The following is a 26562-nucleotide window of genomic DNA, read 5'->3' as shown; positions in this document are numbered from 1 at the left end:
ACAGTTTCTAAGAAATTTTCATTCATATTTTCTCACATGACATTGGTTTTAGGTGTACATAGACAAATAACTGATTCCTGCTCTGAAGATGCTTACAATCAAGTTGAAAAGGTAAACATAAACATAAATGACTTACTCCATTATGGAGCTTCAAAATAACCCTAAGTAGAGATTTGAAAAAGGATATAATAAAGTAAAAGCAAATATCAAATTTGACACTTAGAAATACATGGCCTCATTTTTAGATATGTGGAAAATTTTATCTACATTTTATTTTAGAATTTCTACATTAGGTACTTCGTATTAATAATGGAGATAATAACTAACACTTGTAAAACATGTAATACTTTTTAAGGAGCTTTTAAATCTTGGATTTCATTTTATCCTCATTAATTTGATAATCTACAGAGATTTTTTTCTGTCCATTGATTTGATTACAATTGCTACACAGCAAAAAGAGAAATGGAATCACACTATATTAGATTTTGAAGGAAATATAAAGATAATCTAATTTAATGCCTTTATTTTAAAAATGAAACTGAGGCCAAGGTTAAGTGACTCATCTTAGGTCACATTGCTAGTTAGAGCCAAGTCTTCTGACATTAAATCAATCACATTTTCTACCAAATCACACTGCTCATGTCCAATATGGGCTTTTCAAGCCTTGTGCTCTGGAAGACCCATGGGTTTAGGCATAAATTATCCAGTTTGACTTCTTGTCCCACTCAAATGCACTGCTCACTGCTTGCTCTCTCTTTCCTTCTTTCCTTCTCTTCTCTCTGTCTGTCTCTCTGTTCTTTATTTCTTCTGTTTATTCAGATATTCAGTCATTCATCTACACTAGACAACCATCTATTGAATCTGTTTCATCTTTGCTTGCTTGTGTACATGGTGGCTGCAATTATTTGATCCTGATACCATAGTATCAGAATGCCTGTCCTTGGTATTTGAATATTAAAATTAGTCCATTTCTGGAACAGAGAAAGTAGATTTAGGCAATAGTGATAGAATTTGTAACACTGCAGTGAAGTCCTCAAAAATCTTTGTGCCTAGACAGTCATATTAACAATGTCTACCTAACAGCATAGATGTTAAAATCTTTCTGATCCATGGTTAATCTAATGTGGTATTCTCTGTCTGTCAGGGACATTAACAGACATTTGTTGTAGAGTCTTATTGTAGTCTTCAAAAGTAAATGTAAGCCAAACTCTATCACAGTGGTGGGGTGGGCGCACTCTGGGCTCAGATCTCACATACATGAAAGGCCCCAAGTTAGACTTTTTAAGATCAGTTGTATACAGTCTCAGAGATGTGCTGACAGGATTGAAGAGTGTTCTTCATAAACCTTAGCCTTTTGTCTCATTACCAGACATCAATACCTATACTATCCTATGTGTTTTTAAATCTTAAATTGTCTTGTGACTCACCCAGTTATGTTACGTTGTATGTTTCTGCTGAATGTATTAATTTGTCAAATGTGTGCATTTTATATGTAACTACAGTTATTTTAACTCTGTTTTGGATTTTTTTTTCATTTTTAAAAGTACTTAGATCCTAAGTAAGAAATGGCACAGGCTGTTTTAAACTTTGAGAATACATTTATTTTGTATTTAACTCCTCTTATAGCCTGTTACAGATTTATATGTAAATTGATCTGCATGTTTTTTTGTGTTTAGATTGAGTTCTCATATGTTCTCCCTAAACATCTTCAGTCATACAGGTTATAGTCCTACTAGCCGTGTTGAGAAGTATCTTATTTAAAAGTTCCCCCCTTTTGCCTTTGGTCCTAGTTTTTCAAGGTATAGTGACTGAATCAGTAGTCTCCTGTTTATACCCTTTTGAGAGATATGGCGTCTGTGCTTCTTAGTTACAGAATGGAATATGCCAATGCCCCTGACCCCTTAGGTGTCCATCTCTGAAACTTTTAAAGTATCATTTGGTTTACTCTGATGGTTTTTGATCCACAAAACATTGTCTCAAAAATTAGCACGCTGTGGCTGGAGAGGAGAGCATTTTTTATTAATTGTCATTCTTCATTGTGTGAAAGTAAATCAGCCTGGTTTTGGAAATTATCAAAAGCAATTTTAAAAAGTTTAAGAATCTTTTCAGAGGACTAGTGTTTGAGTTTCAAAGTTGGCATAATTACAGCAATAAAACAGGTGTTATAAAAAATTCAAACCATGCAAAATATGCGGGGTGAAACATTAGAGTTGTCCTCCATTCCCGAATACAGCTTTTCATTATCAGTAACTTGGTGGATATCTTCCACATTTTTTTCTGCGTTGTCATATACGGACTTGGCAGGTCTTACCGTTAAGTTTTACTTATTTGAAAATGGTCAAAATGAAATGTTTCGTAGCAAAATTTCTTTGCTTACTCTTGCTCTAAGTGATTTGTATTCTGTAATCGCTTCCTTCTAAACATCTCTTGAAATCAGTGACTACAATACCAATGATGGAAACAGCAGTAATGTAGTAGGATTAGCCTGAAATTCTGTAACAAAAACCCTGGATTCTGGCACTTGTTAGCCTCACTAGTCATCTGATTTTGAGTAAATCATTTAATTTGCTTTTGTTCATTTCTGAGATTTCTTTCGTTTTTGTAATTCTATTGTTTTCTTACCAAATAAAGAACATTTATATATGGGTTTTCTTTTAGAAAGAAAATAAGGCACTTTATAAATAATAAAGAATGCAAAATTCAGAAAATTTTTGCCTAGAGGAATCACATGGCAAAAATAAATCTAAGTAATTTCTAATGGGAAGAAGAGTTCTGTATTGATTATATTTTGGAATAAAGTAGATAGCTTTATATTATGATCCATTCTAACACCTAGAATCATTACACTATAATCTTAGCTTTTAATACACTTTAGCTTTTCAAAAAAGAAAAAAAAGGAAAAAGTTTCAAGAGATAAATCCAAACATAGCTGGAGAAATTTCATTATGAAAGAATTCATTTTGTTTATATTCTTGTTTGTATTGTGATTCTCTTTGTAAAGCCATTACATAAACTCTAAAGGACTTTAGATTATAAGTTAGACTTATATTTAGAATTCGTCTGTGATACAAATATAAAGTTTCAGTTTACTTTATATTGTTAGTATTAGAAAATGAAATGAAGAAGCAGAAAATGTCTACAAATCTGAGGTCAATGGATATGTCCAAAGAATTCCAGGTCATGAAAAAGACAGAGTTTTTTTTATCTATTAAGCAAATATCCCCATCAGTATTTAATGAAATATGAAGATGGAAAGTATATTATTTACTCCCAAATTTCTTCAGGGACATTGTTACAATCTTCTTTAGAGGCAGGTATCCAACTTCATGTCTTTCAGAGTTGTAAGAGAGTATTTGCCAGTGTATTTTTTTGGATATTAAAACTGAGTCTAGACTGATAGAAGCATGAACAATTCCATGATGTGTGGCAGGGCATTCTGTCTTTATGGGGAGAAGAATAGCCTTGGAGAGTTGGATTTTATTCTTCCTTCTGTCATGCTCTAGTTATACAACTATGATCATTGATACACTGTCCTTGGGTTCTCCTTAACAAGTTTAAGGTGAAAAAAATGCAGGCATTTAGATACCTGCTGGGGACATTCTCTTTTTCAGTGGTGGTGTACTGCAATACCATTCTGATGCTAACCACCCAAAGTTAGCATCAGACACCACAGATTTAAGGGCATGGTCCCCAATAAGATTGCCCTCACTTCAGATGCCAGCTGAAAGTTTGGGGATCCCCAGGCCACCTGCACGTCTGACCAATTGGCTACAAATCAAGTGTCCCCCCCTCCACCGGCCCTGCCAATTTGATAATTCAATAGAATAACTCACAGAACTCAGGAAAGAGCTATATGTAGGCTTATGGTTTTATTATCAAGGATACAAATCAGGACCAATCAAATATAGAGACACATAGGGCTGGCTCTGGGAGGGTCATGAATGCAGAACTTCCATGCTCTCTCCCTGTGGGATCAGGGTGCATCAGTCTTCTGGCGCCATCAATGTATTCGCCAACCAGGAAGGTCCCTTCAACTTCTGTGCCCAGAGTTTTTATTGGGGTTTTGTTATGTAGGCATGGCTGATTGAATCATTGTCTACATAATTGAACTCAATCTCCAGTCCCCAGAGGTTAGGCAGTCAGGCTGATATAACAGATCAAAACCCCAATCCTCTTTGGTCAATGATCAGCCTCCATCCTGAAGCTATCTAGGGTCCTGCCAGGAGTCATTTAATTAGTATAAATTTAGGTATGAGACAAAGAGCTCGTGAATAACAAAGACACTCCTTTTTCTCTGGAAATTCCAAGGATTTAGAGTCTCCCTCCTAGGAACAAGGAACAAAGGCCAGTCCATTTTTTGATTATGCAACAAGTGGTATGCTCCAAAGCCCTCTCTTTAAAAAGTTAGTAGTTATTTCAACTATGTTTGTACCATAAACATGGTTATAAAGTAAAAAATTCTGCTTGCTTTCTTCCAGGATATCTAGAAGTATGTGACTGCCCTCTCTTCCAATACATTCTTTTCTTCTCATAGTTTAGTTGGAGTAAGAAATAATGTTCTAATGTTGGTAATTTTTTTTTTTCTGAAAAAACTGTGTGAATCAATATAGGTTCTTATTTCTAGGCAAGGTCTTAAAGGATTGAGGCTGAGAAGAACTTCTAATTTTAATAAATATTAAAAATATATCTCTGCTTGCTGATCCCCATGGTTATTTTACTCTTCAATGACTTCAAATGCATAATTGTTGTGATTGTTACTGTAAATCAGAGCAAAATGGTCCATGGTCAGAGTTGATCTGCTTTGGTTTTACCTATGCTCATGTTAGAATGAAAGAGGTAGGGAAATAATAGGCCCATCACTTTCATTTTTAAAGTACGTCAGAGGAACAGACTGATAAAATCAAATGGTTATTTATAGTTTGATCCCAGTTCCACCAGTATGGTCTGTGGGATAGAATAACAAAAAATTACTCACAAATTTGATTGGTTATTGAGTTAGGTCTGGTTGGCTCCCAAGATCTGATTCATTTTGCTAAATTTTGTTGCCTCAGGATTAGACTTATTATTGCTCCTTTTCAGGGAAACTTAAAAGAGGGAACACTACAGGGAAACCTAAAAATCCTAATTTCTCATGGAATTTTTTAACCTTAATGGAACCAAATTAAGATTTAAAAATATGCAAAACCATTTTCTATTTTTGAAAACCATTTTCTAACTCTCACCACCACATGTTTTCTCTTGGTCGTAGTTGGGTGGCAATAATGTATGCCTTTATGGTTTGTGGAGTTCTTAGAAGTCTGAAACATGCCACATGCTGAGTGTTAAACTAGATGGAAGTACATCAAGTTTGATGTTAGTCGCAGGGTGTGTTAAATGCACTGGTCATGAAAAGCCTTTTTAAATTGGACAACAAATAGTAGGTACCTATTATCCATGCAGGGCTTGCTAGGAGAGTGGGTGAGAGAGAGAGATTGTACATTGAAATAATTTATTTGCTGCTAATAAGCAGCATCATGTCTATTGTTTAGAATTATGGTTTATTTTGGCCAAGAAATTTCAATGAATCTCAAGGAAAAAAAGAGCATAGAGAAAACATGCAGTTATCTCGAGTTTTGGGAACTGATTCTTAATATTCACTTTCTGTTGTAGGCAAGAAGTTAATATTTAATTTGGAAAATGAGACTAAATATAGCAATTTTGGGGGAAGTACAAAACTGTGTTTATTTTGTGTTTGGTGACTATATTACTCAACACCGTGAGCATATTTTTTTGTATGAAAATGAATGTTTCTTTTGTGGGAGGGTGCCATTTTATGTGGTGTTGAAATCACTCCTCTACAAACTGTATTTTATCATGGGAAGGGATTGGTGTAAAAAGTATTGCTTGTATCAAGATATATGTACAGAGTGGATGTTGCTCAGTAATATATAGTGCCCTGATGCTTTATGTTGATGGTGTACTGGCACAATTTACATCAACCATTCTTTTTTACCTTGAACTGTAAGGTGCAATAGCTTCTGGATTTATATTTGTAAGGTTTTTAACCATTTAAGGAGTTATTTTTAACCGATTCACACATATTTATGATATTCTAGTTCTGGGTTGAAAATAAATATAAAACAGCATTGCTTGCAGGAACATGAACTGGTAAGGAGCTCTTTGACAAGCAGCACTGTTGCAAGTCATAACAACAATAACAGCTATTATTATTATTTCTAACAGCTTCCATTTAGAGGGTACCTTTTTGACATAGATTGGTGTAGTGATTTAGCACTTTGCCTCTGGGTCAGACTGCCCAGATTTGAATCCCAGGTCTTCTGCTAGGCATGTGAACTTGGCCACATTGTTTAAGCTCTTTGTGCATCAGTTTCCTCATTTTTAAAATGGGGAAAAAAATAGAAGGGTTGTTTTGAGGATTACATGAGATAATATACTGAAAGTACATAGAGTAGTAAACTATTACTTTAATGATGATGGTTTACAATACCTCTAGTTCTTACAGGAACTCTGATAAGTTATTTTTCCCTCCAAATTATAGACATGGGGCTGAGTCTCAGAGAAGTTAAGTGACTTGTCGTGAACACAGATCGGGGATTGAAAGTTAGGTGTGGCTGGCTTCCACTCTCTAATTCATTTCACTAGGTTTTGTTGCCTCAGGATTTGAGCTATTAGACATCCTTTTTTAGGGAAACTTTAGGAAGGGAACACTGTAGGACTATCTATGTCCTAATTTTTCATGTTATTTTTTTTTTATCTTAATGGAACCAAAAATCATATAGTATACAGAAAGAAACCATTATCCAGCCTAAAATATGTTTTTTGGGGGAGGGAGGATTAATATTACCACTGAGTCATAAGCGTATAATTTATGCAGTCGAGTTAGGCTGGAATTTATTTATAATTTAGAGAAATTTGGAGGAATTTTTTTGAGCATGGATGTTGCACACAAACTGTCACACCCTCTCCACAATCAGTTTTATTTACATGCACAGTGATTATCCAATCGAAGTGATAACCCTGGGAAATCTTAATTTAAGTTCTTATTAATATAAATACCTATATAATAAATATAAATACTTTGCTTAATTAAATAATTTATGGAGATTGTGAAAAGAGTACATCTGTCTTTCAAAGCTATTCCTCATACTCTCAAGATGTTTAGTGGCAAAAGCTGTTGAAATGTAAACGCATTTCCTCACGTAGTTGTACGCCTCTCACCATCTAGTTGAGTACTGTGTGTTGTAGAAGGTTAGGCGCTATGTGTACTGTAGAGGGTTAGGAGCTATGTGTGTTGTAGAGGGTTAGGAGCAATGTGTATTCTAGAGGGTTAGGAGCTGTGTGTATTGTAGAGGGTTAGGAGCTGTGTGTACTGTAGAGGGTTAGGAGCTGTGTGTACTGTAGAGGGTTAGGAGCTATGTGTATTGTAGAGGGTTAGGAGCTGTGTGTATTGTAGAGGGTTAGGAGCTATGTGTATTGTAGAGGGTTAGGAGCTGTGTGTACTGTAGAGGGTTAGGAGCTGTGTGTATTGTAGAGGGTTAGGAGCTATGTGTATTCTAGAGGGTTAGGAGCTGTGTGTGTTGTAGAGGGTTAGGAGCTATGTGTGCTGTAGAGGGTTAGGAGTTGTGTGTGTTGTAGTGGGTTAGGAGCTACATGTATTGTAGAGGGTTAGGAGTTGTGTGTGTTGTAGAGGGTTAGGAGCTACGTGTATTCTAGAGGGTTAAGAGTTGTGTGTGTTGTAGAGTATTAGGAGCTATGTGTATTCTAGTGGGTTAGGAGCTCTGTGTATTGTAGAGGATTAGGAGCTATGTGTATTCTAGAGCGTTAGGAGCTGTGTGTGTTGTAGAGGGTTAGGAGCTATGTGTGCTGTAGAGGGTTAGGAGTTGTGTGTGTTGTAGAGTGTTAGGAGCTACGTGTATTCTAGAGGGTTAGGGGTTGTGTGTGTTGTAGAGGGTTAGGAGCTATATGTATTCTAGAGGGTTAGGAGTTTTGTGTGTTGTAGAGGGTTAGCAGCTACGTGTATTCTAGAGGGTTAGGAGCTACGTGTGTTGTAGAGGGTTAGGAACTATGTGTATTCTAGAGGGTTGGGAGTTGTGTGTGTTGTAGAGGGTCAGGAGCTATATGTATTCTAGAGGGTTAGGAGCCACGTGTGTTGTAGAGGGTTAGGAGCCACGTGTGTTGTAGAGGGTTAGGAGCTATGTGTGTTGTAGAGAGTTAGTAGTTTGCTGAATGTTTTTGTCAAGATTATCTTTTGTAATGATGAACTTTTTAGAACCCCTCCACTTGAGCTTTCAACACAGCAATAACTTCAGTATCTTCCTGACATCTAATCTCCACATAGCTACAGTTTGACGTATTTGAACTTCAGTGTGAGTAGATGTGCAAGGTCTGTGATGTCAGAGATTCCTCCAATACCTCAAATACCCGTGTTCTGGCAGTAGGGGCTTAAATCCGATGAGATTAAAAGAACTGGATTTAAAGCATAATGTTTGTGTTTATATTTGAGAGAGTCAGGTCAAGTTTTGACCTTATCATGTGTATTGCTTAGTTTGGCAATGGTCTCTCCCACTCAGCCCACCTGAGCCAGTGTCCTGGGAATAATCCCTGACTCATCCCTATTTCTCCACACCCTTTTAGTGATTCGGTCCTACCCTATTACTCTAAATCTTAAATTGTTCTCCTGTTCATCCCTTTTTCCTCATTCCCATTGCTATTTCAGTTTATACAAATTGGAACCACAGTGACTTTTCTTTTTGTGAATGAGCATTTCTCCATATTATTAAATATCCTTCAAAACATGATTTTTGTGTCCTTGTGCTACTTTATTATATGGTTCTACCCAATTAAAAATTTCCTTTATTTCTATTTAGATTATTTCCCATTTTTTGGTTCTTATAATTAATGTTTCTATGCATATTCTTATTTAGAAACATACTGGTCATTTCCTTGGACTAGGTTTCTGGAAATACAATTTCTGGGCCAGAAGTTCTCAATGTATTTTAAAGTCTCTAGAAACATAATGGTATATTTCTTTTCATAAAGATTACCAATTTATTCTCCTATCAGTAGTATGATAGTATCTGCCTCACCAGAACCTTGATTATTATTATCCAAAACAATTTTGTCAATTCAGTAGATAAAGATGTTATTTTAATCGGTGTTTTTGGATGTTAGTGAGGTTGAACAGTTTTTTGTATGTCTGTGTGACTTACATCTCTAATTTTTGTAATTTGTGATGTTTAAATAGACATTTTACATTTTAATGTAGCAAAATCTATTTTTCCATTATGATTTTTCATTGGTTTTATTCCAATAATAACTTTCATAAGTTAAAGATTTATCTCTATTTTCTCCTGTTTCTTTAGCATTTAAAAAATCATTTAACTCTTGGGACTGGCCTGGTGGCTCAGCGGTTGAGTTCGCATGCTCCCCTTAAGCGGTCAGGGTTCATGTCCTGGGTGCAGACCTAGCACCGCTCATCAAGCCATGCTGTGGCAGGCGTCCCACATATAAAATAGAGGAAGTTGGGCACAGATGTTGGCTCAGGGCCAGTCTTCCTCAGCAAAGGGAGGAGGATTGGCAGCGGATGTTAGCGAGTTGATGTTAACTCAGGGCTAAACTTCCTCAAAAAGAAAAAAAGAAAAAATAATTTAACTCTTTAATTCATCTGAAATACATTTTGATGTACTTTGTAAAATGAATATCCAATTTACTTATTGTAAATATATAATAATTTTCCCTCTGATTACTTGATGTTTCCTTTACTATATATGCTGCAGTCTGTTTCATGGCCATCTAATTAGTTTCATTGATCTGTCGATTTTTTCACAGGTTCTCAATGAGTTTTAAATCCTGAAGTTTTAAACTACATTTTGATATTTGATGGAATGAGTGCCTCTTTATTGTTTTTATTTTTCAAAATACCTTTTGTGTTTGTGTTGTCTGTTCATCCAGAGGAATTTTAGAATAATTTTGTCATGCTTTTTTCCAAAATTTTCCTCTGGAAAGAACTGACACATTTAAAGTATTTTGTGTCTCTTCATTTGGTTAGATCTTGTTTTACATTTTCAGTAAAGTTGTCTGGTTTTAGTCATGTAAGTTCCACACATTTTTTTTCATAGTTATTTGTAGGCATTTTATATTCTTGATTGCTTCTCTGAATGGGATGTTTTTTCTGTGATATTTCCCAGCTCGATTTACTGGTATACATCTTTTAGTTTTTTTTTTTTTATATAGTTGTGTTCAATAGATTCCACTGTCAATTTCAGCACCAGAGGGAGCTGTGGTGTAGTGGAAAGAGACCTTGTCTGTGAGAAGGCTTAATTCTGAGTCCTCTGTAAATTATTTCCCCTGTAGCCTTGGCCAAATCATCCATAAAATGGGAGAATTCCTCCCACCTCTCACAAGGTGTTGGGAAAATGCACCAGAAGCATTACTATACGTGAGCCCCTTGGCAGGTGATCTGGTGGGATTGAGATTCAGAACCCTTGGGAGGCAAGTAGTCACTCACGTTACAAAATGTGGGCAGCTGATTTCTTAACTAGGTGTGAAGCCGCACTTAGTGGGAAATAGGGTCTTATCTCTAGATGGGGAAAAAGAAAAAATCATTAGCAGCATTTCTAGGACTTGATGTTAAAGTCAACATCATCTTATGATTTTTGTGCATTATAAATATCACATGAATTGAGAGGATAGATTATTAGAATGGTAGCATGGTGTTGTGGAACAAATAGTGATTGGCAGCTGGGGAACGTGGGTTCTAATCCCCACTTTGCCACTTTGGTGGGTGATACTGAGTGACTCAGTCTTTCAGGGCCTCAGTCTGCTAATATGTAAAACAGAAGTTCAACTGTGAGTCAAGACAGTACAGACTAATTAAAGATTGTTTCTGCAAACAAAATTAGGGTGCATGTGGAATGCCTGAATTATTCTACATGTGCCTGATGGTTCTCTGGATTGGTTTCCAGTGGCTTGGTGTACGTACATGATGCCTGATTTGGGTGGGTTTCCTGCAGTCTCTAAAGTTATCATCATTGATAGATCAAAAACCATGGATCTTCCAGGAAAGCTTTCTTTTTAAAAAAAAAAAAAAAATATGGTATTTTTTAAAAATATGGCAAAAGTGCTACAGTTTTTTTTGTTCAAATATATGTTAAAAAAATCCTCAACCTATTCATGCCTTTTAGACTATTAAAGTGTTGACAGATTCTTAACTAGAGCCTTGGGAGGAGCAATGCTGCTGTCCAATGAATAATATCCACGAATCCAGATCATGTTGGATATCATCACTCATTACCATTGTGAGGAAAGGATGATTGAACTAATAGTTACTGGGAGACATTTCTGGTGACAGGAGGCCATGATGAAAATAAACTGACTTCAATATACATTTAAAATCTGGAATAATGGGAAGTGGCAGAAAGCCAATAAATGAACATGGCCCTCCGCTCTGATCAATGAATTACTTTCTCCTCTCTCTCCCTCCTCTGGAGAGCAGCACGGGAACCTTAATGAAAAATCAATAGCCCTCTGTAATTCAAAACTGTAATCAATTGTTTGACCTGACTTTTTTTTTTCCTTCTTAAGAGAAGGTCTCAGCTCACAACAGTGTTTGGTTGTAAAGAGCAGTTCTTCAAAAGCTTGCAGAAGAAACCTGACATCAGTCCACAATAATTTATGCCTGCTACGGGCAGGGCTTTTCTTCCTAGGCATCTCAAGGAGTGCTGGGGCTTTAGATTTACTTTCCCCCATCGTTCTTCCTTCTAATCCCTTTCTTTCTTTTTTTAATTAATTTTTTTATTGAAGTAGCATTGGATTATAACATTATATAACTTTCAGGTGTACATCGTACTATATTTCGAATTCTGTGTAGTTTACATCACGTTCACCAGCCAAAGACTAATTACAATCCATCACCACACACACATGTGCCTAATCACCCCTTTCGCCCTCCTCCCTCTAATCCCTTTCTTAAAAATTGTATGCAACCATCCTTTTTTTGTTTTCTTAATGGTTCTTTTGGCAGTTACTGTTATCAATGCTGCAGGTGTTTTAAAACATAGGTTTATAGCTCTGGATGCTATCTTTAGACTCATCTGGGATTGAATGGGAACCAATTTTTCTAGCGGCCCTCTCTGAATACCTTCTCTAGCATCTGTTAGCTGTTAAGTCCTTGCGCAAAACAAGCCAGGGCCCACGTGCCCTTGATCTAAAAGCAATTGGTATTGCCTGAAAGGAAATTGGGATGTAGGTTTTAAGATTATGTTTTCTGCCTTTTATTTCAAATCTATCATAATATAGGACAGAGGTTCTCAGGGTCTCTACTAGCCCATGTGCACTGAGATACCGGTAAATCTTAACAACTGGTTCTCTTGTTGGAGACAGCCCTTCTCTGTAGGGTTTGTATAATTTCCTTCGTGTGAATACTCCCACCATGACTGATTTCAGGTTACCAATGTGATTGTCACTGAATGGGGGATTGGGAGGAGATGCACACTATGGGCTCAGCTTGACAGCTGGTGTGAGCTGGTCCCAGTACACTACTGTCACTATAAGGCGCCTTTGCACAAATTAGAAAACAGCACACCCTCTGGGAAGATACCACAGGGCTTAGTGAGTGGTACAGGGGATGGAGTGCAGTCCCCACTTCACTCCTTGGCCGAGCATGGTAGTGCAGTATATTGACCTGCACCAACCGCTGTGAGCTCTGAGAGTTCTTACTTTGGGGCTCATCAATCCCTAAGGGCCCCTGGGTGGGCTCCTTCCTGTACAGTCAATTGTGTGTGTGTGTGTGTGTGTGTGTGTATGTGTGGGCCTTTATCTAGGGAGCGGATCCATGGCTTTTATCAGATTTTCAAGAGTTCCTAATTCAAAAAGTTAAATACTTGAAAATTATAATTACCTTGGTAGGAATCTGCGGATTTTGGAACTCCTTTTAAATGCAATTTCAAAGGCCATGGAGCCACAGGATCTAGTAAGAGTCCTGATTTTGCAGCTTTCTAGGAAGAAAGACAACATAATTTTGAAACTGGAGTCAAAAACAGAATTTTGGTAGGCCTAGGCATTTTTGAATCCCTCATAGATATATGCCGTATTCACGATGCAGTCAGAAGGCAACAGGGTTTGGTTTTCCTGCATTCACCACATGCTAATCTCAACAGCAGGCATTAGGAAAACATAGAAATATTCATTCCTTTCTGTCCTTTATAAGAGACACAGAGCACTTCAGGAATCACTGATTCCTTTCTGTCTTTGCCCCGAGGCTGGACTTACACCTGATGTATAGTCATTTTGCTCAGGCTCATCCTCCACAATTTCTAGCATTGGGAGAATGTTTTTCGTGGCAGAATCTAATAGCTGTGGCTGCTGTTTGAGGGCAAGGAGTGATAAAGGAAGGCACTGACTTCCATTTCAGCGGTTGAGTCTGCATAAGCCAGAGTTACAATCTAAGAATCTTACGTATATAAAGTTTAAAAAAAAAAGGCATTTCTGAAGCGCTTCATATTTTCCTTTAATCATCCAATGGTGAGGCTGATAGAGCAGATCTCCTTTCTACCATTTTGTAGGGATTCAGAGGGCTTGAGAACATGCCCAAGGGAGCTGAGAATTAGAAGCAGAGGCAGGTCCACAATCCAGCTCTTCTCAAATCTTGTCTAATGCCCTTTGCTCTACTCCTACTGTCGCACTGTTGTCACATTCCTGCTCGTTCCCAGGGTTGAAGGTTCAAGCAGTCACGTGTGCCAATCTAGCCAAGGGTGGGCTGAGGGTAAACCTCAGGACAGCTAGTTGGGTGTAGTTATTTTAAGATTCCTGATGTCGTACTTAAGGCACCATCTTTTATGAGCAAGTGCTTTGGAGAAACACAAACCTGGGTTTGAATCTTGGCTCTGCCTTTTACTGGTCCTGTAACCACTCTAAGTCTCAGTTTTCTCTTCTGTAAAATGGAGCAACAGTACTTCCCTCAAATTGTTGTGAGGATTGATGTACATAAAGCCCTTATACTGTGCCTGAAAGGCTCGTAGTAAGCATTCATTCAATGGTAACTATATTAATTATTAATACTATATTCAACATTCTGATCCATTTACCACAATGAAAAACATCACTATCTAGAAGTTCAAGGTCATAATTTATTGGAAAGCTTTATTTGAAAATCCCTGCACGAAGATATATGTGAAATGTTCCAAAAGGGTCCACATGGGCTATCAAGTCTGTTTCTATTCTCTAAACACCAGAGGAGGCTACCCAAGGTACCTAATGTAACAAAGAAAAAAAAAGAAATGGAAAGAAAATAGAACAAACCGTCAGCTCCTTCAAACCTTGGAACTCTGAGGCATCTATGCTAAGATTTCTGATAGCCTTCATTTCCAGCTCTACCTAACTCCGAAAACCAATTACTGGGGTCTCTTTTTATTTTTTGTGGGCTACGCCTCCAAGATTTCACTGAGTGACATATCATTACATGATATTTCTGTTCCCAGATAATATGGTCCACATTACCACTGAGTTACAAATACTTTCTCTCATCGCAGACATACTGCTGCTACCATCAGTGATAATCTATTCTTCTTATCTTCTGTATTTTTCCCGTGAATGTGTGGAAGGTTTCTCCTCTGCTGGACAGATCCCTTCTGCTTCTGTGCCCCTGCTTCTGCTTGTGTCGTCTGTTTGCAGAATGTCTGGGCTGCTGGCAAAAAGGCAGGCTCCATTCCTTGGCATGAAGCTAAGCACACTCACCGTTGCCAAGTGACCATGCATCGCTACGCTTGTATTTTAGGTTTCCGGGTTTCTCATCCCTTGACATCTTCTTAGGTCCAAGCAGGGAGGAGCAGTGTTTGAAATGTTCAGGATGCTGAGGCAGATGGATGCATTCCTGGAAGGGAGGCCCTGAGAGCTGGCACAGACGGCCTGAATCTGCAGTCATTTCTCCTCCACCAAGGTCATAGAGGGGTTCAACTGGCATCAAACCCCTCTCTTTCAAAAAAAGCCTGTTCCAGTTGTCAAAAAGACTTCCTTTAATCCCTCAAGAGCATTTTTTTCAGATTTCCCCATTGCATCATAAAGGCAAACTTTGCCCCCCTCTTTTTGACTAATTTTTCAAAGCTTTCTTATTCCCTCCCTCCCTCTCTTTCCTCCTTCTTGCCTTCTCTCCTTCTCTCTTCCTTCCTTCCTACCTTCCTACCTTTCTCTCTTTCTGGAGTTATCTTTATTTGTAAACTTTAGTTTAAGAGTGTGGACTTGGGAGCCGGACAGCCTGGTTTTGAATTCCAGCTCTGCCACTTACCAGCTATATGTTGTAGGCCAGGTTACTTAACCTCTCTGTGACTCAGTTTACTCATCTGTAGAATTTAGATAATAGTAGAACTTAATGTATAGGGTATTCTGATGATTAAATGAGTTAATATATGCATGACTGTCACATAGTCATAAGTATTGGCTATTATTCATTCATTCATTCATTTATTATTTTATAATCCAGATTTATACCACATTGACTAGACACATTTTAGGATGCACTATGGTGGTTTTACACTTAGAGATGAGAAATATAAATACAATGCATTTTAAAAATTTCTGCGAATATTTACCCTATGAAGAAAAATATAGAAAAAAATAAAGAAAAAATATTTAAAGAAAAAGGCATTGTCCAGAACATATTTAGGTGTTGACATTTTTAGGAGTGAGAAAGCACAATCATCCAACCCTGAATACCGTTGGCTTTGGTTGCATGCACCAAATTAAAATACGTAGGTAACTAAATACAACCGTAGGTTTTCATTGCAATCTGCTATATGTACTTTTTGGGTTTTAGTCCCAGCTGTTCCATATATGTTTAGTTAAATAATGTAGCTATATAAGAACAAGTGTTATGACTGTTTTTAAAGGCACATTGTTTTATTGACTGCACATATGTTTTATTATATTCTGGGTAGAAAGTACTCAGACTCAGGCCCCGTTCTGCGTGGCTCCCTGTAGAACATGTGACCACCACTGGATGCCAGAAAATGGATTTTCTCTCAGGCTTTCTCTAAAGACAATGGCCTTGATAAGACCTTCGACTCAATTTTTCTAATGACATTGATGTTGTTCTTTTTTCTTTTTGTGTACCATCATGTGGGTCTTCTTGGAGTTCTAACCAATAGCTCTCTTGCGTTCCAGACAGTGACTCCCCACATGTAGGGGCTTTGTAAATGTTATTTGGTGATTTCTCTGTCTTTAACCTCTTAGCTCATTAGTTGTCCTGTTGGTAAAATTGAGGTAGTATACCTATACTTCCTGCCTCACCAAAATTCGTTAAGGCGTAACAAACCATCTGTCATATGTTTTAAAACATTTTAAAGATCGTTGTTTTTAGAGGATACTTCCACATGCTGTTGTCACCATATATAGATTTCTAGGTAAGGTCCGTTTTTGTTGATATGCTGAGAAAAATGCATATTTAGATTCGAAGTCAAATTATCCAGTGGAATATAAACAGAGAAAACATCAAAGTGTATTTTTAATACTTTGGCATTTTCACATGAGTTCTTGCCAGTCGGTTTCCTTTTTATGGCTATAAGCTGATTTTCCTCCCCTGTTAAGAACAAATGCCCTTTATTTTAATCAGTTTCTACTTGCTGACAGCTTTCTTTTTATATGAATTTCAAGTGCACTATATTATGTGGAGTTCCTGTTTGCCAAACTGTGCCCATGTAAAATCATATTGGTCCTGTCAACTGATAGACATAACTTACAAAAAGGAACTCTGGTTTGGAAAGCTCAAAAGCTAAAAGTTGGCTATCAGTAAGATTCATTTGTTTCCAAATCTGAATTCTGTTTTTGATGAAAGAATTAAGGATATTTCTTTTGAAAAAAAAATTTTGTGGGTACCAAAACATACACTGCATGCTTCATTAATATTCTGCTCCAAAGACTAAAATTCCCGTTGCCATTTGGGAACTGGGAACAGAGCAGGGGAGAAGACTAGATGGCCCTGGACATGGATATCAAGTGGAACAATTAAACCACCTGGAGAACTATAGACATGGAAATGGGACAGGGGGTCTTTGATTGCCAGTTTGCTGATTAAAATCTGGGCTGAGTCAGAAGTGATCTCAAGCCATTAGCATCCTACCCTTGGCCAAGGGCCTACTGAGAATAAAATAAGTATGAAATGGGCTTGTTCAGCTCCCCGGGGCCACAGCTCATTCAGGTATTTCTCAATGCTATACTCATTAATAAAGTCTTTGGAGACAGAAACTTAAGCAAACCGAGTTCTGACCATCCCCTTTAATTCTGAATGGATCAAGTTGGCAGGGTGAACCTTGTCTCTTGCTTCTATTGACAGTCACGTAAATGGAGGGTCCCAGTGTCTAGGCTTGTCAATCCATCACCTACGGTGAGCACCATAAAACAAACAGTGATGTACTTAGCAAGGCTATTGAACTTTGTGAACTAGAATGACAATGTGCTTGCAATTGGAGGGTGAGGTCTGGGGAAAAGGAGTAATAAAGGTCTCATTAATATACCAGATTTGGGTAACAATTGCAGTGAATGTTATGGAGGCAAAGGGAAGAGAACCAGCCTATGATGGAATCTCAGAGGGCTAGAGCTGTTAAGTGGTTGTGAAAGCAAGGCCCATTTTGTGTAGATGCCTACATTGGATTACTTGTGTGTGATATCTACACATCCACATGTGTGTACTATGTAAAGGAAAATACTGTTCTTCTGTGATATGGATATAGTTACAAAAGTGTGACTATACTGAGGCTAATCTACAAGCTATGAACAAAGGTCTCATCCTTTTATGATCTGATCTTATATAAGGCTGTGGAACTACAAAGTTAGTTAACACCATCACTGTCTGAGTTGAGATTTTGGTATTTGGAGGGCTGGTTAGTAGAATGGAAAGAGCTCTGAACACGTTAGCAGAGGACTTTTCTTTTCGACTCAGCTGTCCCACCCAAAAAGCTGTTTGAGGAAGCTTCTTAACCTCTCTGAGCTTCCTCTGCTTGTAGGCAAATCAGGAGATTAGATAGATGATCACTGGTCTCCCTTTCTAAAATTCTGGGCTTCCCAAATAATTGTTATGGTGGCTATGCTCGTGGGAATCTTTACCTTGGTTTTTGCTGAGGTGGTGTAGTTTCTGATAGCCTTTCTTTGTCTCCTCCCTTCCAGGAAATCCTCTCACTTTTTGTTCCTTTGAGTTTTTTAAAAAAGGAAAAAGTGAAGAAAGTGATAAAAAGAAGCAAGAGAGAAGCAGAGCACTGGCCAGGGTGCCAAGCTGGCATTCTGTGCACCCAGCCAGCGCTCTGCCCCGCCGAGCCTGCCTGGCGGTTGACAGGAGCACCTCTCAACCTGGGCGAATGCTGCGCGACACAGTCAGGGAACAGCCTGGGGTTATAGCTTCACCGTATTTGTTAAACAAAAGGAGATAATTAAAGGAGCTATAAAAAAATTCCCTCCAGAGCCTGTATTTGATCTGCACACTGGCTTCGTTTATTAATGGATACAGATTTCTGGTTCAGTTCACCCTGTGCCCGTTGTTGAACAATGATCTGTGTGGTCAGCGTCTGTGACTGCAGTGGTCTGGGGAGCTCAGGGCTGCACACCATGTGAAGTATGGCTCCTCTTCTTGAGAAAGTCAGTCACCTCAGCCGAAGACACGCATCCAGACATTCAGGGCACGAAGGAGAGAGCAAGGGAGGAAGCCAGTGTTGCTGATCTCGCCTAATGTCCCTCTCTTGCCCTCCTTCTTCATGTTCATGTTTTCCTGGTCCATTTTTCCCCCCTTTTTCTTCTCCCCCATTCCCTTAAGTAGAGGTGACACAGATCAATACCTTTGATGGAAAGTAATAATCAGGCCTATTAAGTGACAAAGGTTTACTCTGTAACAGCTGTGCTGGCGGGAGAGGAGAGCTTGTCTGACTAATGAATCATGAAACAATCAGGCAGTAGCCATTTGTGTTTAGATCTGTAAATATGGTGTGGTTCAAGTGCCAGACCATTGCCGGCGCTCCAGCTGGGGGCACAGATGGTCCGCATTCAGAGCAGTGCTAGTGTGAAGAAAGGGTTTTTTCCCTTTCTCTGTCCCACACTGCACCTCTCTGAGCCTCAACTCAGCTGTGTGCAAGAGGAACTTCAGAGAAAGCAAAGAGATTCTTTTCAGGGGAGGAAGCACCTCCAATGTGCATTTCCACGTAGGTTACCAAGTACTGGAGGCTCCCACATCCTCCACCTGGGAGGTGAAAAAGCTAATGGAAAATGCTGCTGTTTTGTATTCCCATAGAAGAATTGATACGTGTGTGACTCTAAATGTCTGTTTGACTTGGCACTGCCAAATGTATTCCTTTATGTTTTTCTTACCCATTACTATACTTGACCTCTTGTTTTGTTCTTAGCTATAAACTGAACAAGTTGAGAGAAAAATATGTATTCCAAGATGAGAAACTCACATTTATATACAAAGCTAAAACTTTTCTGTATAAAATATGCTAATAATTTTTGTTTGGATTCTATTTCTCTTAGTTCTTGAAGTAAGGATCTTCATCTTTGAGAGACTAGCGCACCAAGAGCTGGTCATCCTGACCTCAACCCAACATGATTTTATAGTTTTTTTGTTATTGTTGTTCACCTTAGCCAAGGAAGCTTTATTTTTTACCAGAAATGGATACTGAGCTGCCATTTAAAGAATCAACATTTAAAGTCATTGTTGGTTGAATCATTTATTTATTCATTTAATGAATCCATTTTTTATTAAGTATTTCATTTTGTTTTAATTATTTCTTTTGGTGCCCTAAAACCTTGGGTACTTAGCGGTTTCTGGTGAGTTCCTTGTAGAACTTGCATTACATCATCCTTTCAACCATGGGAAACACGTTCTTCACTATTTTTTCTCACCATTAAAATATGTTGTAAAAAGTGGTCAGTAGGGGCACAATTTGTAAATGTTTAGGAATACTTAGTAAAGACAGATATTTCAAAGTATATTCCGGTATTTACATTTTTCCTATGAATTTGGCCTCTTTTTTGGGAAGCCCATTTTCTTTTGCTTCTCTCTAGATAAGTTAAAGAAATTTTTAGGATAAGCTACAGTTATTGAAGTGAACCCTATCGGTGTTTCTATTGATATGCTAAACTGTAAGTTTGCTTTTGAAATGACAGATATTTATGAAATATTTATGAGAGTACTGAGTTGTGATAAAATAGGTCAAGTGCAATCTCCAAATAGCTCTGCCTAGCTGCCTGGGGCTGGCTGACTCTGTTCCTAAGGATGGTCTGGTATGAAAATGACTTAGATTTGGTCTAAGCTTGCTGGTAATTTCAGTTTGTTATTGAACCAGGAAAGAAGCAGTAAAAAGGGCTCAGTGAGATTAGGGGTATGAGTGTGTGGAAATGGCCCCCAGCGGCCTCTGCATTTCCTCCAGAGTTATGTCCAAGGTTTGGGGTCAAGACTACTTGGTGGAGTCAGGAGCTCAGAAGGGCATGCTCACTGCCATCTCTAATGCTTAGAATGTCAACACTCAAGGATCAGTCTCATTGTTATCTAAGGAAAATCTAGCCATGCCACAGCTACGTGTTTTCACATATGAATTGCTTCTTTATCTATTAGGCTTCTAGCAGGTCTGGCCATGGCTTACCACAAATCCACTCTGGAAAATAATGGTGATGCAACCGTGACTTGCCCATTACAGATTTAGCTTAGCACTTGCCCCCATTATCCCAGACACTTTAAGTACAACACTGTTCCAATACTTGGCAAACTTGAGATAGTGCCTCTGTAGAGACAGCTTTCAGATGTTTTCAGTTGACTAATTGATCTGGCTTCATCAGCAGTACTTAAAAATTTGAGGTCATAAATCTCTGAAAATCTGATGGGAGACATGGACCCTTTTGTTAGAAAAATACTTGCTCTGATGTTTACATACATAAAATTTTACTACACTGTTTTAGAGGTTTCAGGGGTCTCCCAGAGCCCACCCATGGTCCCCAGATCAAGAGCCTCTGCTTCTCTTCTGTGCTTAGCAACCTGATCAGTCAAGCCCAATCTTGGGATTAGGTCTTTCGGCTCCATCTCAAACTCGTCATCATCTTGTTCTCTGTAGTACCTGACTCCCAATTTTATTCTTATCCCTCTAATTTCTTCTAATCAACTCTTTCTTTTCTTTTCTTTTTTTTTTAAAGACAAGCACCTGAGCTAACAAACTGTTGCCAATCTTCTTTTTTTTCCCCTGCTTTTTCTCCCCAAATCCCCCAAGTGCATAGTTGTATATTTTAGTGGTGGGTCCTTCTAGTTGTGGCATGTGGGATGCTGCCTCAACGTGGCTTAATGAGTAGTGCTAGTCCGCGCCCAGGATCCGAACCGGCGAAACCCTGGGCTGCCAAGGTGGAGCGTGCAAACTTAACCACTGGGCCACGGGGTTGGCCCCCAACTCTTTATTTTCTAATTTCAGTTTTTGCTTTAATTCATTATCATAAATGACCATCCCATTCCTCTCTCTCTGCTAATCTTATAATTGTTTCTCCAGATTTGTTTTGCCTTTATTTTTTTACTTTTCTATTCTTTTTCTATGTTTCCATTATAAAATAATTTTTGTTATGCATGGCACATGCTAGGTACTTAAACTAATAACAATAATAATAGTAGTATAGCAATAGTATTATAGTAGTAATAATATAGTAATCATAATAATATATAGTAATATAATATATAATAATTATAATTGTGTGGTTATATTTATAAATATAATAATAATATAATAAGAATAATAATAGTAATAATATTAGTTAATTATTATTGAGAACTTGCTAGGCATTTTACTACATACTTTCTAACTGTTATTGCTAATCTTCACAGCAACCCTGAAAGACAGATTATATCGCTCTGTATTGATAAGGAACCTGAGGATTCTAGAGATTAAGAATTTGGGCTTTTTTTCCCCTTAAATAGATTTTCTGTTTTTTTCTTAAATAAGTGTTTTTTAAATAGGAAATGTTATCTCACTCCTGAAATGCAAAACAAAAATAACCAATTTAATTGTCAAGAGATAACTGTAAAAATAAATATATAATACATAAATGTTTTTAAGAATCTGCATACCACCAAAAATCACCTACTGCACACTGTGTGACATAACATTTCCCTTGTATACTCTTTTCTTAAATTAGTGCTGGTTTTCTTTTCTGTCCTTTCCTTCTCCTCCCCTTTCTTGCTTCTTTCTTCCCCTCTTAGTTATGCCTCTCCTCCTACTTCTACCTCCCATCAGCTTGTCTCTCTGAGGACTTTGAGTCCATCTTTCTCAAATGGAACATCTGACCTAGCCTTTCACCCTGAATCATCAGACTCCCGTAGGTCAAGAAACCCAACACATATTCCTTGTCCACAGAGTCTCTCCAGCACAAATATTAGCATTGGAAAAGCACTGTTCACACTGTTCTTGCTCCAGCTCCAGGCAGATGGGGGAGGTTGGTTCTTTCTGATACACAGGCAGCCTCCAGGTATGGGGGCTCCTGCTACCTGAGGTATTGGACTCGTTGGCTTGAGGGCCAGGATGTCAGACAAATCCCAATGGCCTCCTCTCCCAGATCTGTCAACATTCCCGGCCTCTGTCCTCAGCCCTCCTGTCTCCTCAGTGTACCCTTTGTCCTGAGGTGGTCTCAGGCAGTCCCATGACTGTAAATTAATTTGTAAGTGTGCTGTCTGTCAAACTTACATTTCTGACCTGGACCTCTCCCTCTGTGTCCTCTTGCACCATTTCTCTCATGCTGCAGAATGGTTTTTCTAAAAGTTCTAAAGTTTTTCTATCACTTGCTGCTTAAAGGCATCCAGTGAGTTCTCTTTCTACTAGTAAACAATCCAAGCTCATTAACACATAGGGCACACGGGTCCCTGTGTGTTCTAGTCCTGCCTACCTCCCTGATATCATCTCCCTCTAGAAGCTGCAGCTACACTGACTTTCTTTCTGTGCTTGGAACATACCCAGTTCAGTTCCCCCTCAGGGACTTTATACTTGCTGTACCTTTTCCTTGGGAGGTTCTTTTCCCAGATGTCCCCATAACTGCTTTCTTCTTATCATTCAGATCTCACCTGAAATGTCACCTCTTCTACCCTATGGAAGTCCACCCAGCCCTAGTCATTACTTTTTTGTCTTCATTGCACTTATCAAAACTCAGAATTCTTTCTTTATTGGTGCACATATTTATTGTCAGCTTCCTCCACTTGGAATGCAAACTACTTGAGAGCGGAGTCTGCTTGTCTTCCTCCCTACAGAAGTCTTGGAGCCTAGAACAGAACCTAGTAATGAGAGTCTCTCAATGAATATTATTTGACAGTCTGATTCTTCCAAAAATCCTTTAGTTTCTTTGTCACAGAGCTGACTGTGAAGTGTTTAATATAATACTGTATTTCAGGAATATACCAATGGCCTTACCATTCCAAGATGCTTTCAGCTGACACCTGGTAGAGAGGCATAGTGAGGAACAGCCTGATCCACTCAGTAAGAATCCAGACATTGGCCCCATAAAACCTGGATCTGCTCTTGCTTGATGGTAAGTATTTAAGAAACTGTCAGAAGCTGCCTCGGGGTTAAAGGATAAAAGTGTGGCTGATAACTTGGGATTGGGAGTTGGTGGTAGAGAAAGGTGTTGGGTGAGCTGAATTCTCTTTTGGCCCTTTCTCTTTTGGAATACACTGAGGAATTTTTCTAAAGATTATTCTGGAGGTTGGAATCTATTAAGCCCATTTCTGTACTATTTTAAAATTGTACTTTGTTTATATATTAACCTTGACTACCTGGTTCTAGTTTTTAGCTTATGTCTAGTAAAATCCTTCAGTTAGTGATATTCCTCTCTTTTATTTATTCTTTCTCCTGTGCTCACTTTTATTTTCCAGTTATTTGAAGCATTCATCAAGAAAACATCACTTCACGTAGGAAAGAGAACCAGTGTTCAAGTCCCAGACCTGAAGTTTACTATCCTTTTTGCCTTGGATTGAACTGAGTCTCAGTTTCTCATCTGTCAAATGGGGAAATCTTATAAGATTATGACTTCCCCTCCAGGTGAGTGGTATCTGAGTGGCTTTGGATAGTTGGCATATGGTTGAGGGAAGCTAAGTTGGGGGTATATTTGTTTGGATTTCGTGGGATGTGGTATGTGGTTTACAGTCATTTGTGAGGGTGAATTATTGCTGGATGTCTTAGTGTAGAAACTTCTTCCAGTGCTGGGTTGTGTTAGCCCTCGTTATGCCATGAAAGAATAGGGCCAGAGGCTGTGTTCTGTGGTGCCCATCACTGGCATATGTGGGGAGTGGAGGAGAAACAGATTTGAGATGTATGGAGTCAGAAGCTAGTCAGGATAATTCTTCTAGATTCTGTGATGTTTGTGGTGTTCGTCAGCTTTGTGAATTTTATAATTTGCTTTGATTTCTTTTCTGATTTAAATCAATATTCACTTTCATACCTAAGTTTTATTCATAATTTTGTATTTTTTTCTTAAAGAGGGCCTTCCTAAATTATATAAGCTTCAGGCCCCATAAACCTGGATCTACTGCTTGATGTTAAGAATTTTTAAGGCACTCAGACCTTTGTTGAGTTAAAACTTGCTTCACTAAAACCAGTCTCAGGTATGGAGGAAACAGAATCATATGGAGCCCCTAGAGCACTATAATTCCATGAATTTTGTGCTCTTGGTAGAAGAGGTTCTCAGTTTTCTAAAACTGTTATTATTTTGTAACTGAAAAAGAAAGTGTTTGGCAGAGCAGGTTCTGTCTGTGCAGCTTCAGGGCAAAAGCAATAGGATACAAGGGTTCCTGCCATTGGAATCAGTTAGGAATCTCGTATGTGTATTTGGCGTCTGTCTAACTCTAGTCTTGAATCTAGACCTTCTCTTACTCCTACCGGGACTGCAATTGGGCTTAAAGGCAGCATTCAAGATAAGGAGATGAGACCTGGAGTCCACAGAACTGTTCATTGCAACTATCTTTACCACCCACAACAGTCCTAATCTCCCTTCTCTACTTTATTATTTTTTTCAAGGTACTTATTACCGTATAATCTATTAAATATTTTATTGTTTAGTGTCTATTTCCCCACTGGATTGTAATTCAGTGATGATAGTGATATTTTATTTTTTTTATTCGCTGCTGTATCCTCAGTGCCTACAAGAATGCCTGACATGTAGTAGATGTTTTAAAAAATTGATAGAATGAATGAATGCTAATATTAGTAGATGGAGTATGGCGAGATGACATTCTATTTCCTTTTAAAGAAGATACCTTTATACTTCTTTTCTCCACTTGCATAGGTTAAGTCAAGGTCCAGAGTAAAAGGCATATACTCCTCACGTCTCACATCAAAGCAAGATCCATAACTCTTTTTAAGCTCTGTCTCTGCACTCCATCCCACCATTGACTAATAAAGTGATGGTGTATTTGGATTGGATCATTCAAGGTGAGGATTAGATTGCCTCTTCAGATCTTCCTTCTTTTTTATTTAAAAATTATTTTATTTTATTATGTTTTTATTATAAAAGAATACATGATCATCATTTGAAAAACCAATAATTTACAATTATGTAACATAGCTTACCTCTTCTGACTGTATTTCTGTAAAAATGGCCACTGTTGTTCTATAGCCTTCTTAGATCTCTTTTCTTCTTCTTATAAACTGTCAACTCTTTTACTAAACATTCACATCGAACAGAGAAAGGCTTGCTTTGGGGAAATGCAATAAGTCAATAAAAGACATGATCCTTACCTTGGGAAATCTAAAACTTAAACATGGAGATAGGATAAATATATGAAAAAGACAATACTTCTGAAGAAATATACAGGCAATGAGTAATTAATTCCATGAAAATGAGAAACATAAGTGCTAGAAGGCAGAGAGCAATAGAGAAACTGTGGCCAAATGAGATGGATGGAAGGAGAATACCTACTGGCCCACGTAACGTCAAGATGGAAATAAGCAATTCTCTATCTTTTTATAGTGCTTTTCTCCCCAAATGGTTATAATCAAGTATACTTAAAGGGTATTCTTCATGTGTATTATGTATATATTTTTTAAATTATATATTATCTCATATATATAACTAATTCATATATGTACCTATTCTATAAAATTACATATGTAATATGTATAAATATATATAATTTAAAAAAATATAAAAATATATATTATATATAATTTTAAAAACATAAAAATTATGTATTACATATATAATTTAAAAAAATAGCTTATTCCTCCTTAAAGAAATGGCCACCATTGCTTTAAACTGTCAAATCGCTGAAATAACTATGCATTTTTGTGACACTGATGAATACACTGTTATTAGTTTGCATGTAAAAGGTGAATGAAATTCAGTCCTTTCGTATGCAACCAGGAAAGAAAAAATAAATCCTTTTGGGTGGCATGGATAAGGGTTTACTTGCGTGTAGTTATAAATTATAATTTAAATTTGACTTCTGAATTTGTCAAGCCTTTTGACCTGTATTCAGAACACTTTGAGAGAGCTCATGCCAGCAAGTTACAATACTGTATTTATCAGCAGCCACCTGCAGAGCTTTAGTCTCCAGCTGCTACTTTTTTTTCA

The 26562-nt window shown here is 37.9% G+C and overlaps 1 long non-coding RNA gene across 2 annotated transcripts in view; it reads left to right on the top strand.

The window, feature by feature from the left end:
• Positions 1 to 26562, top strand: part of LOC111772875 (uncharacterized) — a 310896-nt gene that overhangs the window by 82272 nt on the left and 202062 nt on the right. Inside the window, exons 5-9 of one of the 2 annotated variants that reach the window (XR_011437075.1) lie at positions 53 to 111; positions 23386 to 23523; positions 23867 to 24032; positions 24852 to 25007; positions 25276 to 25421. This is a non-coding gene — a long non-coding RNA (uncharacterized lncRNA). The remainder of the gene's footprint in view (positions 1 to 52; positions 112 to 23385; positions 23524 to 23866; positions 24033 to 24851; positions 25008 to 25275; positions 25422 to 26562) is intronic. The other variant, XR_011437074.1, reaches the window with a different exon arrangement.

The sequence above is a fragment of the Equus caballus genome, chromosome 3 (assembly GCF_041296265.1).
Source record: "Equus caballus isolate H_3958 breed thoroughbred chromosome 3, TB-T2T, whole genome shotgun sequence".
Classification (NCBI taxonomy): Eukaryota; Metazoa; Chordata; class Mammalia; order Perissodactyla; family Equidae; genus Equus; species Equus caballus.
The sequence above is the reverse complement of the archived record's forward strand: the minus strand, read 5'-3'. Positions and strand labels throughout refer to the sequence as shown.